This window comes from Schistocerca nitens, chromosome 4 (genome assembly GCF_023898315.1).
Source record: "Schistocerca nitens isolate TAMUIC-IGC-003100 chromosome 4, iqSchNite1.1, whole genome shotgun sequence".
Taxonomy (NCBI): domain Eukaryota; kingdom Metazoa; phylum Arthropoda; class Insecta; order Orthoptera; family Acrididae; genus Schistocerca; species Schistocerca nitens.
The window spans coordinates 209,178,791-209,192,825 of record NC_064617.1 but is presented as its reverse complement, the minus strand read 5'-3'; positions in this window follow the sequence as shown (position 1 = coordinate 209,192,825).

The following is a 14,035-nucleotide window of genomic DNA, read 5'->3' as shown; positions in this document are numbered from 1 at the left end:
AAATTTGTATGGAGTAAGTGTTGGGGCGATCTACTACAGATGATAAAGCCCTGAGAGTTTTGAAATTGCTTGTCACCATAAATAAAAAAATTATCTACGCAAACAATCTATTGTATTACTAAAAATTTGTGAACACCTAAAATTTATTTTCAGCAGCCACCACCGCCGTTTCGTTAACCTTTATGCGTTCACTGATCATTGACACCAGAGCCTAAACCAGTCGTGTAAACACACTGCACAAATTTGACGTCTTTCTTACCTTCTATATTTTTCCTTGCTTTTCTTCCATAAAGCAGGATCACTTTTACGGCAACTTGCTTTGCCTTTTAGAGCTAGAGTAATTCTTTCTTCCATCGTACTCCTATTTTGTCACAAAACTGCACACGTCTTCAGACTTTACTGACGACAGCTGTAAAAACGCGGGAAAAATATCGCGCGTTTCCTTTGACTGAAATATGAAGAATTTCATTGGCTGGTAGGATAAGGCGACTATTGGAACGACACTTGGAGTAAATAAGACAAGTTTTGGAACGATGACCGATTTTTAGCTAATTATTTCTACGGTAAAGAACACCTTTTGAGTGAATATAGAATAATCAGTCAATGCGCCGGGTACAGAAGAAAATCGGAGTAGGCTTCACTCATTTCGTAAAAAAATTGGATAAGACCAGTTTTGGAACGGAGCACCTCAAATGATAGGTGCTATCAGGTAATTATTAATTAATTCTTTCCATTGTGTCACTTTTCTTGATTTTCTAAAATCTTTTTTTGTTTTTGTTATGACCTCTCAAGTAATACTTTTGCCACTTTTCCACCCCCAGATAATGTACTTCTTTTTTACTTAGTGCAATATAACACGACATTCGAACGTCCATCAGGCAAAATTAGTACTACAGTTGAAATAAAAATGGAATAACAAATTGAAATTGTCGTATAAGAGAGGTACAAAATGCAAAACTGTAATTTATGAAAATGAATACAGAGTAATAAAGAACATCAATTAGGTACAATTTAAGGAACGTAATTTACGAAAGCCGGTCGCTGTGGCCCAGCGGTTCTAGGCGCTTCAGTCCGGAACAGCGCTGCTACTACGGTCCAGGTTCGAATCCTGCCTCGGGCACGGATGTCTGTGATGTCCTTAGGTTACTTATGTTTACGTAGTTCAAAGTCGAGGGGACTGATGACCTCAGATGTTAAGTACCATAGAGCTTATAGCCATTTTAATTTACGAAAACACAGAATGATAAATGGGCTTATATCCTGTAGGAATACTTTTCGCCGAGAAAAGGGATTCAGTATGAACCTGTTTTATAACAGAAATGTTCGTCGTTTTTATCGTACTCTGCAACGCACGAAATTTTGTAACATTTACAAGAGTCGCAATCGTTAAAACAATTTCTGCTCTTTCAGACATGCGTGCATCTCTGAAGGATATTATAATGTAAGATACAGACACTGTATAAACACAGACATTGTAAATATCATTGATATTAAAAATTACATTCAGCTTATCTTCTACATGCAGAATGTGCGTCTCTTCGTGACTGACCCATGCACACTTGCTAGCAGCAACGCTGAAGTTCCAATGTTCTTGTCGTGGTGAATCGTGAAGCAGCCTACAACAAAACTCACACAACTGTCCTGAAGTGGGCAAATTGCGAGACAGAGATGTGATCTTTTTCGTGCACATTGGGGCACTATTTTTCAGTCGCAAAAACTAAAAATTGCCGTATTTTTTAACTTGTGTCACTTTTCTGCCTGGGTTGCAATATGGTGGTAACCGCTGAACTTATACATCATGTCGAAAATGTAGAAAACGTTGTTACGTGTGTTCATTGCTCAGTTGGAGTGTGTGAATATTTTGCTGTCGTTTTAAATTCTGTAAATGTTCTGCTTTGTAAAATAACTTTGGGTTCGAATTAATATATAAATCACAATTCGTTTAGTAATTTATTAAGTGAAGTATTCGTTGCAGAGTAAGTTTATTTTCTGGAGAAGATGTTATGGCGTTAACCAGCACAGTAATAAACTCATGCAGCATTACCAACTTAAGGGAAAAAATTGTTCGCATTTCCAGCGAATCAGCTCAGTACATCAAGGGTGAATAGGTTCAATATTTTGTATATCAGTTTGTTGAAATTATTATTTTGTTTTCATTTTTTGTTACAGATGGTACAATACAAAAGAAAAACTTCTTCTTTGTAGACTGAGAATGACCTGTAAAAGACAACTAAAACATACTGTGGAGGTAAAAGTCAGTGCAACACAGTGGTCTTCCAGCTACAGCTAACTGCCGTTTGAAACTGGTTTTCAAATCTAGAAATCTATTGTTTAACTGACTAGAGAAATTTCAAAAATGTGTCCTGCATAAATGAATACACAATTAATTTGCTTCACCTAAGGAAAGTAATCCGACTACCACTTATGTACAATGCAGTTGCATATATTCCACCTTGGGAACAGCTTCTACACGCCACCATAGAATGAAAGTTAAGTCATTATACTCTATAACATAATTTACATATTTATAACAAGTTTTTTTGTGGTACGTAAGAACGAGAGTAAAGTTGTTGTAATCTTAAACATAATTTACATATCTAAAATAAGCGTCTCACGTTTCCCTTCAGATTACACAAATCTACAAGATTCACACCAAAACAAATTTTATAATCCATATCATAAAAAAGAAAAATTAATCTTATGATAAAATGCATTGCATACTATCAAAAACAGCATATAACAAGATAAAATGTTAATCAGTACAAATTACAATGGCACGCCACCTTTGTGGCATGTGCACAGCCTCTTCGCTTACAGCTAAGGAAAATACAAGAGGAGATGAAAGTTTCAAGCTTCATCTGCTAAATTATGACACAAACAAGCCAAGTTATTCCATGAAGAATTTCATTTTCTACAGATGAAGCAATGCAAGATAAGACAGCGTGACATGTTCCTAGCAATAGACAAAGAAATAAAATAAATGCAGGTGTGACTATACAAAGTGCACAAAGGCAGTAATGCAACAGTCACCAGGGCCGCTCCACAGGAGAGGAATTATCATCAAGGCAAAAGCACAAAAAATATACAAATGTTACAATACAAGTCACAAAGGCAGTTACATTAAAAAGGAACAGACATCATTAACAAAGCATCACAATATTAATTCTAGTATTGGTGTTAAACTACATGCATTCTGTTGTTGTTGTTGTTGTTGTTGTTGTGGTATTCAGTCCAGAGACTGGTTTGATGCAGCTCTCCATGCTACTCTATCCTCTGCAAACTTCTTCATCTGTCAGTACCTACTGCAACCTAAATCCTTCTGAATGTGCTTCGTGTATTCATCTCTTGGTCTCCCTCTATGATTTTTACCCTCCACGCTGCCCCCAATACTAAATTTCTGATCCCTTGATGCTTCAGAACATGTCCTACCAACTGATCCCTTCTTCTAATCAAGTTGTGGCACAAATTCTTCTTTTCCCCAATTCTGCTCAGTACCTCCTCTTTAGTTATGTGATCTACCCATCTAATCTTCAGCATTCTTCTGTAGCACCATATTTCGAAAGCTTCTATTCTCTTCTTGTCTAAACTATTTATAGTCTATGTTTCACTTCCATACATGGCTACAATTCACACAAATATTTTCAGAAAAGACTTCCTCACACTTAAATCTATACTCGATGTTAACAAGTATCTCTTCTTCAGAAACGCTTTCCTTGCCACTGCCAGTCTAAATTTTGTATCCTCTCTAATTCGACTATCATCAGTTATTTTGCTTCCCAAATAGCAAAATTCATTTACTACTTTAAGTGTCTCACTTCCTAATCTAATTCCCTCAGCATCATCTGATTTAGTTTGACTACATTCTATTATCCTCTTTTTGCTTTCTTTTATTGTTCATTTTATATTCTCCTTTCAAGACACTGTCCATTCCGTTCAACTGCTCTTCCAGCTCCTTTGCTGTCTCTGACAGAATTACAGTGTCATCGGCAAACCTCAGAGTTCATATTTCTTCTCCATGGATTTTAATTTCTACTCCAAATTTTTCTTGTGTTTCCTTTACTGCTTGCTCAATATACCGATTGAATTACATTGGAGATAGGGGACAAACCTGTCTCACTCGCTTCTCAACCACTGCTTCCCTTTCGTGCCCCTCGACTCTTATAACTGCCAACCGGTTTCTATACAAATTGTAAACAGCCTTTCGTTCCCTGTATTTGACCCTGCCACCTTCAGAATTTGAAAGACAGTACTCCAGTCAACATTGTCAAAAGCTTTCTCTAAGTCTAAATGGTTCAAATGGCTCTGAGCACTATGGGACTTAACATCTGTGGTCATCAGTCCCCTAGAACTACTTAAACCTAACTAACCTAAGGACATCACACACATCCATGCCCAAGGCAGGATTCGAACCTGCGACCGTAGCAGTCGCGCGGTTCCGGACTGAGCGCCTTAACCGCGAGACCACCGCGGCCGGCTTCTCTAAGTCTACAAATGCTAGAAACGTAGGTTTGCCTTTCCTTTATCTATCTTCTAAGATAAGTCGTAGGGTCAGTGTTGCCTGATGTGTTCCAACATTTCTACGGAATCCAAACTGATCTTCCCCACAGTCGCCTTCTACTAGTTTTTCCATTCGTCTGTAAAGGATTCGTGTCAGTATTTTGCAGCCGTGACTTATTAAACTGATAGTTCTCTAATTTTCACATCTGTCAAAACCTGCTTTCTTTGGGATTGGAATTATTATATTCTTCTTGAAGTCTGAGGGTATTTCACTTGCCTCATATATCTTGCTCATCAGATGGTAGAGTTTTGTCAGGGCTAACAGTAGTTCAAATGCAGTGTTGTTTCGACGTATGTCTTTCAGTGCTCTGTCACATTCTTCACGCAGTATCATATCTCATCTTTCATCTTCATCTACGTCCTGTTCCATTTACATAATATTGCCCTCAAGTACATCACCCTTATACAGACCCTCTATATACTCCTACCTTTCTGCTTTCCCTTCCTTGCTTAGAACTGGTTTTCCATTTGAGCTCTTGATATTTATAGAAGTGGTTCTCATTGCTCCAAAGGTCTCTAATTTTCCTGTAAGAATTATCTATCTTACCCCTAATGATATACCCCTCTACATCCTTACATTTGTCCTCTAGCCATCCCCTTTTTAGCCATTTTGCACTTCCTGTCGATCTCGTTTTTGAGACGTTTGTATTCCTTTTTGCCTGCTTCATTTACTGCGTTTTTATATTTTCTCCTTTCATCAATTAAATTCAATATCTCTTCTGTTACCCAAAGATTTCTACTAGCCCTTGTCTTTTTACCTACTTGATCCTCTGTGGCCTTCACTATTTCATCTCTCAAAGCTATTCATTCTTCTTCCAATGTATTTCTTTCCCCTGTTCTTGTCAGTCGTTCCCTTATGCTCTCTCTGAACCTCTTTATAGCTTCTGGTTCTTTCAGTTTATCCAGGTCCCATCTCCTTAAATTCCCACCTTTCTGCAGTTTCTTCAGTTTTAATCTACAGTTCATAAGCAATTAATTGTGGTCAGAGTCCACATCTGGACCTGGAAATGTCTTACAATTTAAAACCTGGTTCCTAAATCTCTGTCTTACCATTATATAATCTATCTGATAGCTTTAAGTGTCTCCAGGGTTCTTCCGTGTATACAGCCTTCATTCATGTTTCTTAAACCAAGTGTTAGTTATGATTAACTTATGCTCTGCGCAAAATTCTACCAGGCGGCTTCCTCTTTCATTTCTTAGCCCCAATCCATATTCACCTACTACTTTTCCTTGTCTTACCTTTCCTACGATCGAATTCCAGTCCCCATGACTATTAAATTTCTGTCTTCCTTCACTATCTGAATAATTTCTCTTATCGCATCATACATTTCTTCATTCGCTTCATCATCTGCAGAGCTAGTTGGCATATAAACTTGTACTACTGTAGTAGGCATGGGCTTTATGTCTATCTTGGCCACAATAATGCGTTCACTATGCTGTTTGTAGTAGCTAACCCGCACTCCTATTTTTTTATTCATTATTAAACCTACTCCTGCATTACCACTATTTGATTTTGTATTTATAACCCTGTAGTCACCTGACCACAAGTCTTGTTCCTCCTGCCACCGAACTTCACTAATTCCCACTATATCTAACTTTAACCTATCCATTTCCCTTTTCAAATTTTCTAACCTACCTGCCCGATTAAGGGACCTGACATTCCACGCTCCGATCCGTAGAACGCCAGTTTTCTTTCTCCTGATAACGACATCCTCTTGAGTAGTCCCCACCCGGAGATCCAAATGGGGGACTATTATACCTCCGGAATATTTTACCCAAGAGGACGCCATCATCATTTAATTATACAGTAAAGCTGCATGCCATCGGGAAAAATTACGGCCGTAGTTTCCCCTTGCTTTCAGCCGTTCACAGTACCAGCACAGCAAGGCCGTTTTGGTTATTGTTACAAGGCCAGATCAGTCAATCATCCAGACTGTTGCCCTTGCAAAAACTGAAAAGGCTGCTGCCTCTCTTCAGGAACCACACGTTTGTCTGGCCTCTCAACAGATACCCCTCCATTGTGGTTGTACCTACAGTATGGCTATCTGTATCGCTGAGACATGCAAGCCTCCCCACCAACAGCAAGGTCCATTTTTCATGGGGGGACATTCATTCTACACCTGGAAAAAAGCTGAAAAAGAAGCATAACTCACACGTTTCACAATGTGTTTCGCATCAAATTATAGCTACCAAAGTGAGAAGAAAGAAGAAAATTATTCACAGAAATTGAAAATATAGTCATCAATTATGTCCCAAAACATCCATGTACCACTGAAGGACATAAACCGTTTTAGTTAAGATAAAAGGAAATACTTTTTTATCGAAGTGCATACTTTGTTACCTGTAGAATGTTTATGCTCATTTCCTAACTAACATACACTGAAAAAGGAAGCAAACAAAATTTACAATTATCATTATCAGATTCGAGCACACCACTATCCATCTCCACACAAGCTCTTATTTAATCGATCCTACAATGTCTGCACTTCATTTTCTATCAGTTCCTCTGCATATTTCATTATGCATGGACTGTGGTCTCTCATTTCTGTAAAATTAAATCTCAGTTAGTTTCCTTCTAAACCTCCAATTGCATACAAGCTGTGAATCTTACTCTAGGTTAAAGTTTAATGCTTTATCCTCATTCAACCAACAATATTCTTATTAATTTGTTTCAAACAACAAATAGGCTGCAGTGCTCCAGAAGGCAGAAAATACATTAATGTTCTCACTATGGCACACAGAATTACCCTTTCATTCACAGGCAATCACAAAACATCATCATAAATTCACATGGGCCTGGTCCTATTCCTACAGACACTAGAAAACAAACCGCTAATCAAAATTACAAAATCCAGCATTGCCTAGTCTTCCAGACTACTGCACAAGACTACAATTACAACAAAAAGCGTCATCCAATAACAGTCTCCAGCCAGTTGTTAAACCAATAATCTTTACACCTCCTACTAATCCCAAGACAACATAAAACCTTAAAACCGTAATGTTTCATCCTCTACCTTAGAGAAAATACAAAAATCCATCACTGATAGTATCATAAGAAATAATCAATACAGCCACAAATGAATTAACGTCATCATTTAATTCTGAACATCCTTACAAACAACTTTGCACACAAGCACAATCTGGAGAAACCATTATAAAACATAATCAGACGTCACTGGAGCAAAACCCCACATCATTATCTTAATTGCTATTATCCTTTATGGCTCACACAACTAGAATGAATCAATTTACTCTCACTTCACATGGATAATAGACTTTCTCACAGATGATCAACCAAACCAAAGACTTTCACACCAAATGTAGTGATAATAAAAGATATATACTCACATGGACATAGGACAGGGCCAAAGTAGTAAACATCACAGAAAATAAAAGGTGAAATGTGTACTGTCAGCTTATGTAACCTTACGCTCCCTACAAGGATCACATATGCAGTCATCATGTGCCCTCAGGGTTAAGATAGTAACTTCACTACATAGCAGCTTCACATTCATTGTCACAGTTTACTTCTTAATCATAGAAGTGGCAAAACCTCTTTCACATTACCTAGATAGATCACACAAACCAAACACAACCAATGACAAAATCAAAACTCAGTTGTCAGTGTACAAGAGCAGAATCAAACTTGATGGAAACAACTGTGCATTCATACACTCGGAACTGTTAATTCAAGAAAATATAATGTTTTACAAAATGTAAGATCATAGCTAACCTATCTTGTCTAAGGACTGGTCTCTACCGAAGAAGGCTTTCACTCATTCACAGGAAAACTTAATCAAACCAATGAAATAATAAAACCTCAAGAAAAGGTTACATGCCACTGGGCATAAATTTTTCTGTATTTCATTCACATCTTGTACCAAACCCCACTGCACAGAGAATATCCACTCATGATCACATATAACAGTTTCAGACGCACAATAACCAAAAACATTATCAGTTCACTATATCATGCAATATTCAGACATGTCTGATACCATTATATTAAAATGTTCATGAAATGCACATGACGAAGCACCTACAGCTACTCAATACTAAAACCACCATATGGAACAACACTGTATAATATCAAACCAGACATGACACTCAAAGAAGGGATCACCTAAACTTTAAGGATAATGACCTTATCAATGGATAAAATAAAAGTAACAAAATATGCAGAACATATGGCAACCCCATTCCTAGTCAAATTATCATTTTTAAGATCACTACACACGACCTCATTAACCCTTATAACTGAAAAATCACTTAAACTATCTCATCAACCCCAATCTTCAAGAACACTAAATATTTCTCATTCCATAGATGACTCTCAAATGGAAAAAAATTATCTAAATGCTTGACTGATACCTCACTAATATTAAAGATCCTAACACAGTAAATATATTGCACATAAAATACAATATATAGATGCTGCCTGGTTACACAATAAAAATACAGTGAAGCAATTTGATTACAGAAAAGTAATTTTATATAAAGACAAAATCACAGGAATTGCAACATGATTCGTGTTGGAAGCCTTTCACATTAAACTCACCAACTCCCCAACAGATTAGAGTTCCACTTCTCTTGGTAGCAGCACCGTGATTGAAATCGGACACTACATCACATCCATCTGCCAACAGAAAGGAAGAAGATTATATGTTTCAGAATGTAAACGACAAGTTTGGGAGCTTAGGCCTTTGTTGGCACATCATTTAGAAAGTCACACTCATTTTCAACAAAAGGGTTGCAGTAGTTGTGAACTCACTTCTCACTAGTAATTTAATCACTACTGGGGTCTCCTGCTCTTTCTCAATCAAATCTACACGTAAATGATACTAAACATTTATTGTAACCAATGCTAACTCAGGTTCATCTCTCAATTCCAGTCTGTTATCTACTGTGTGATAAGCACATTTAGCCACAAACTCCTCATGAAGAACTGTAATCTCATCTCGTACAACAGTTTGCTCTTGTCATTCACTGATCTTATATTTTCATTGCTTTTTTGTTTCCCTTATCGATCCCTTAAGACCACTCTGTCTGGCCACATATTTCTCTCTAGATTTTGTAATCAGCCTTCAGTTCCTCACTACTCTCCCTCATTTGTTCTCCTATTCTGTCATAATCAGCCTTCTCTTCGTTTATAATTCTCTCATTACAGGCCTCAAGAATCTCCCCTATATGTTTCCCTAACAAAGCAACCAAGCCTTCTGTATGTATACTTATACCTGTGTCGGGTGGAGCAACATGCAGTGCAGGCACTTGAATGTTCTCCATTCCAAATTCAGACCAAAGGATAGAATAATAAATCATACACATACTAGTGTCAAACAAGAAGCAAATGATCATTACTAGTAGAGAAACGACCAAACATTCCACAGTTAAAACCCAACAGTGACTCAGACCTCAACAGAACACAACTTTTTCAGGTTTGAAATTAAGCAAAATCACCAAAACCATTAATTCCAGTCCATTTAGAGCCTTCACGACATGCAAAAATGACCATTTCAATGTTTCAAATCCACCTATTGCAGTAACCCACAAGTGTTCCAAAAGTGTGCTTCACTAAGGAAATTAATTCAGACTGCAGAACAGACTTCTACAGAACAAGTACGGTTCCATGTAACTAACAATGAAATTCTCATATGTTCCAGAAAAGAACATACACTCCAGAAAAGAAAAGCAGACGGAGGGACAATACCCCACCACCACCCTTCCTCCATCTCCAACCCAGCATCCCACTCCAACCTCCCATGATCCTTCAGCTCTAAAGCATGTTACCAAGAGCAGCGTAAACATGTCAAAGATGCGCAATTTTCTACAGTATAGGTTGTGCAATATTATGTATAGGACAAGAAATGGCTGAATGAAAAGAACACAGAAATGAATGTAAGTAAAAAGCAACAACATGTAATTGTGAACAGATATTGCTAGATCTAAATGAACTGCAAAAATCTCAAAAATGTATGGTATAATTTTAAAAATTTACATGTACTGTAGGCCACTGAAGATGCCTAAAATGAATAGACAAAACACGTTGGGTACTCAAGAATAAATTTCAGCTGCAAAAGACGAAAGTTTTCTTATCTTTATGATGAAATATAATTGAACTGTATTGTGATTAGAAATAGAGAGCACGTTGTGACCCCAATACTACCTTGGTGTACATCTCTGGTATCAGAGCATGGAACTTCGACGTGCCTGCAGATTCTTGTCATCCGTATAGTTCGCCATGTTGTAATTCGGCAACAAAATTTGCAGAGGCCTGTACTTGATAAAGAATGCGTTACATATTTCTTGCCATGAATATCAGCATGTGATGATAGAGTCGGGAAGTATTTACATTTTGAATTCTCATGACACTTCGTGGCAGCCATATTGTAATTAGGCAAGAACGAAATTCCATCTTTGGTCGGCTTGTTCAGACAACTCGTGTTCGACATCCAGACAGCATAGAGATCATTAAGAACCTGAGTCCCGTAAATCATTGCAACAGACCAGCGACTCAGAACTCGCGTAAAATGAAATTGAAAGGTGATTTTTAGTGAACTGTTCTTACACTGTTGTACTGTATTTCTTATGCACAGTTTGGCAGGAAGTTGATTCTAGGTTAGGAGAAAACTTGCTGTGACACCTGAAGCTCTTAACGAGACAGGCGACTTAAGCGAGAAAACTATGGGAGTGGAGCTTTTAAAACTAGCACGTGTGACAACGTTGAATGTGATGCTGCGTCAAACAGTACTCGTTTACTGTATGGTCTTTCTGGTTGATGGTTTGTCTGGCGACCTGAATGACTCGCATGAGTTGATAGAGGCTAAAACCCTGTGATGAAATCAGAACTCCTGCTTCTTGACTCGTCATTTTAAAGCTGTTTGGACCTCATTCGTGATGAAAGTGCATGGGGACGCTGTAACGGACATCAGCAATATGCAGCGTTGTGTAAAGAAGTTTGGTGACAGAGAATTGCATATAAATTGGACAGCGACAGGCCGACAACATGTGCCACAGATGCCAATAGAGGACGTGCTGATGAAGTGATTTGAGGAGAAAGATGCATTAGAGTTCACAATAAACAGCGAAACATCTGCAGCCGTACTTAAGAAACGTCAGGAGGTGAAACGCTGAATTTTTCCAAACTGGCTTAACGATCTTGCAAATGCGCACAAATGCATGGCGGCTATGTTGAACGATAGTGTCGTGTTGAGGACAGTTCAAAGTACGATATATACTGTTATAACCAGGAATAACACAACAACCTCTTCAGTCTGGTTTATTAAATCACAAATCACTTTTTAAGAATTATGTTAGCCAAGCGTCTACCCAGGCTCACACTCAGAAGTAATGCAGAATTAAAGTTTGGTTATACCAATGTCCGAATGTGCATGGTGGGGTGCACGTCCCGTAATTATTCCCAAGTCCAGTGAAGTTCAGTCTCTCCAAGTGAAGTAGCAAGATTTTCCGCTTGCTAGTTAATGGAGCCGTCGGCTGGGGTCGCTGTTTTCCAGGGAAAACCAATCGCAATGTTTCCTGGCGTGGCCAATTGCTGTGTGCTGACAAACGCGCGCGCTCGCGAAGGCGGCCAGCGATGGTAGCCGCGAGCCGCCCGGAGAAGTGCGGCCAGCGCTGTATTTCTCGGCCACGTAAGGGAGCGTGCGTGTGAAGACGGCCAGCGGTGGAAGCAGCGGGCCGCCCAGAGAAGTGCGGCCAGCGATGTATTTGGCGGCCGCGTACTGGAGCGCGTTGTTCGGTGTTTGTTAGAAGTGGTGTATACCACATATACTAATTCCGCTGTTACACGTCCATTATTAATTTTTTTATGATACAGGAGGCGTTCCTTTTGTTCCATCCTCATTTCAGATATTAATTATTTAAATCATTGATAGTTACAATGTCTGTGTTTATGGTATACAGTGTCTGTATCTTCACAATACAATGTCCTTCGGATGTGAATGCATGTAACTGACGATTACAGCTGTGGTAAAAATTATGAAATAGATTCGCCTTCCGTTACTATGCATTGAAGTAAGCTGTTTGCGACACTTGAAAATTTGTGCTGCATTTGAATTTGAACCCGGATTTGCCACTCTTCGTGATCAGTCCCCGTAACCACTTCGTATTTCCGTGTACGCCTCCAGGACTGATCAAAACTTCCATATGCCACATAGGCACAACCCTTATGTTACCACAATTTGATTCCCGCACAGGGAGACAAACATAATGTTGTCACTATAGCTTGCCGACACATGGATACGTCATTGATGGTTACAATGTTTGTGTTTGTGCAGAGTCTGTGTCTTCACAATGCTGTAGCTTTCAAACTTCGACAGGCAGGCAAGGCTAACGACAGTGATAACGTCACAAAAAGTTAAATAACATCTAACCCTATAGTGCACGACAAAACGGGAACGAACAGATAATTTCAGAGAGGTACATAACTTTGAATATGAATATAAAAATGTAAACTGCTAATGAACTATATATGATTAGTATTCTAAATTCTTGTCTTACTTAAATTATCACACCGTGTAGTTTACCATGTCCTTATTTGTGTCCTTGGTCACTTTTTTTTTGTACATTAGGGTGTGGACCAAAGCATTCTTCTGAGCCTAAAATTTCGTTTCCCAGTGCTGGAGACGTCCTCCGAGACTCTAAATACTCAGACAGCAGTTTCGTACTTAATCAACCCTAGCAAGACAAACAGTAGGGTCGTGACGTCATCAGACCATTGTCTGACGGCGTAATTTCAATGTTGGGCCTGTGACGAGACAAGCTGCATGGCGCCAGTCCAAAGGCATTCTTTTTATGTAACTGGATGTAATGCTTTCCAAAGACACCTATGCAGTGGCATTCTCTCAGAGTAACTAAATGCAACGCCTTCCGAAGATGCCTCTCCAAAAGTATTCCTTTAATGTGACTGATGTTTTCCAAAGACACCTGTCCAATGGTATTCCTCTAATGTAACTGAATGCAATGCTTACCAAAGACACCTGTCCAAAGGTATTCCTTTAATGTAACTGAATGCAACGTTTTTAAGTAGCACATCTGCTGTCACACGGTTACACAGACACTTTTGAAACTGTTTCATTCAGTTACATTAAAAGATTTCCATTGGACACGTACGTGCGTACTGCCATGTGGGTTGTATCGTCACAGGTACCACCCTGAAATCGAACATTAAGATCACGTGTATTGCGGAACTTGTAGTTTAGAAGAGTAGGCGCTGCCAAAGCTATTTTTGTCATTTTGAATGATTCTTTTGTCTTAAAGGATTCTTTTCTGCACAGGTTGTTTTGATGTATTTGACGGATTGAAATCATAGAAGTTGTTTGCTGTAATGCCAGATTAGGCAAACAGGGCGCATTATTCCCTACCGTAAGTCCAAAACAGTTCGGCTTGTTGAGCTTATTTAACTTTGAAACTGCTATCTGAATCTTAACAACTTCTGACTATCTCTCCAGCATTAGGAGATGAA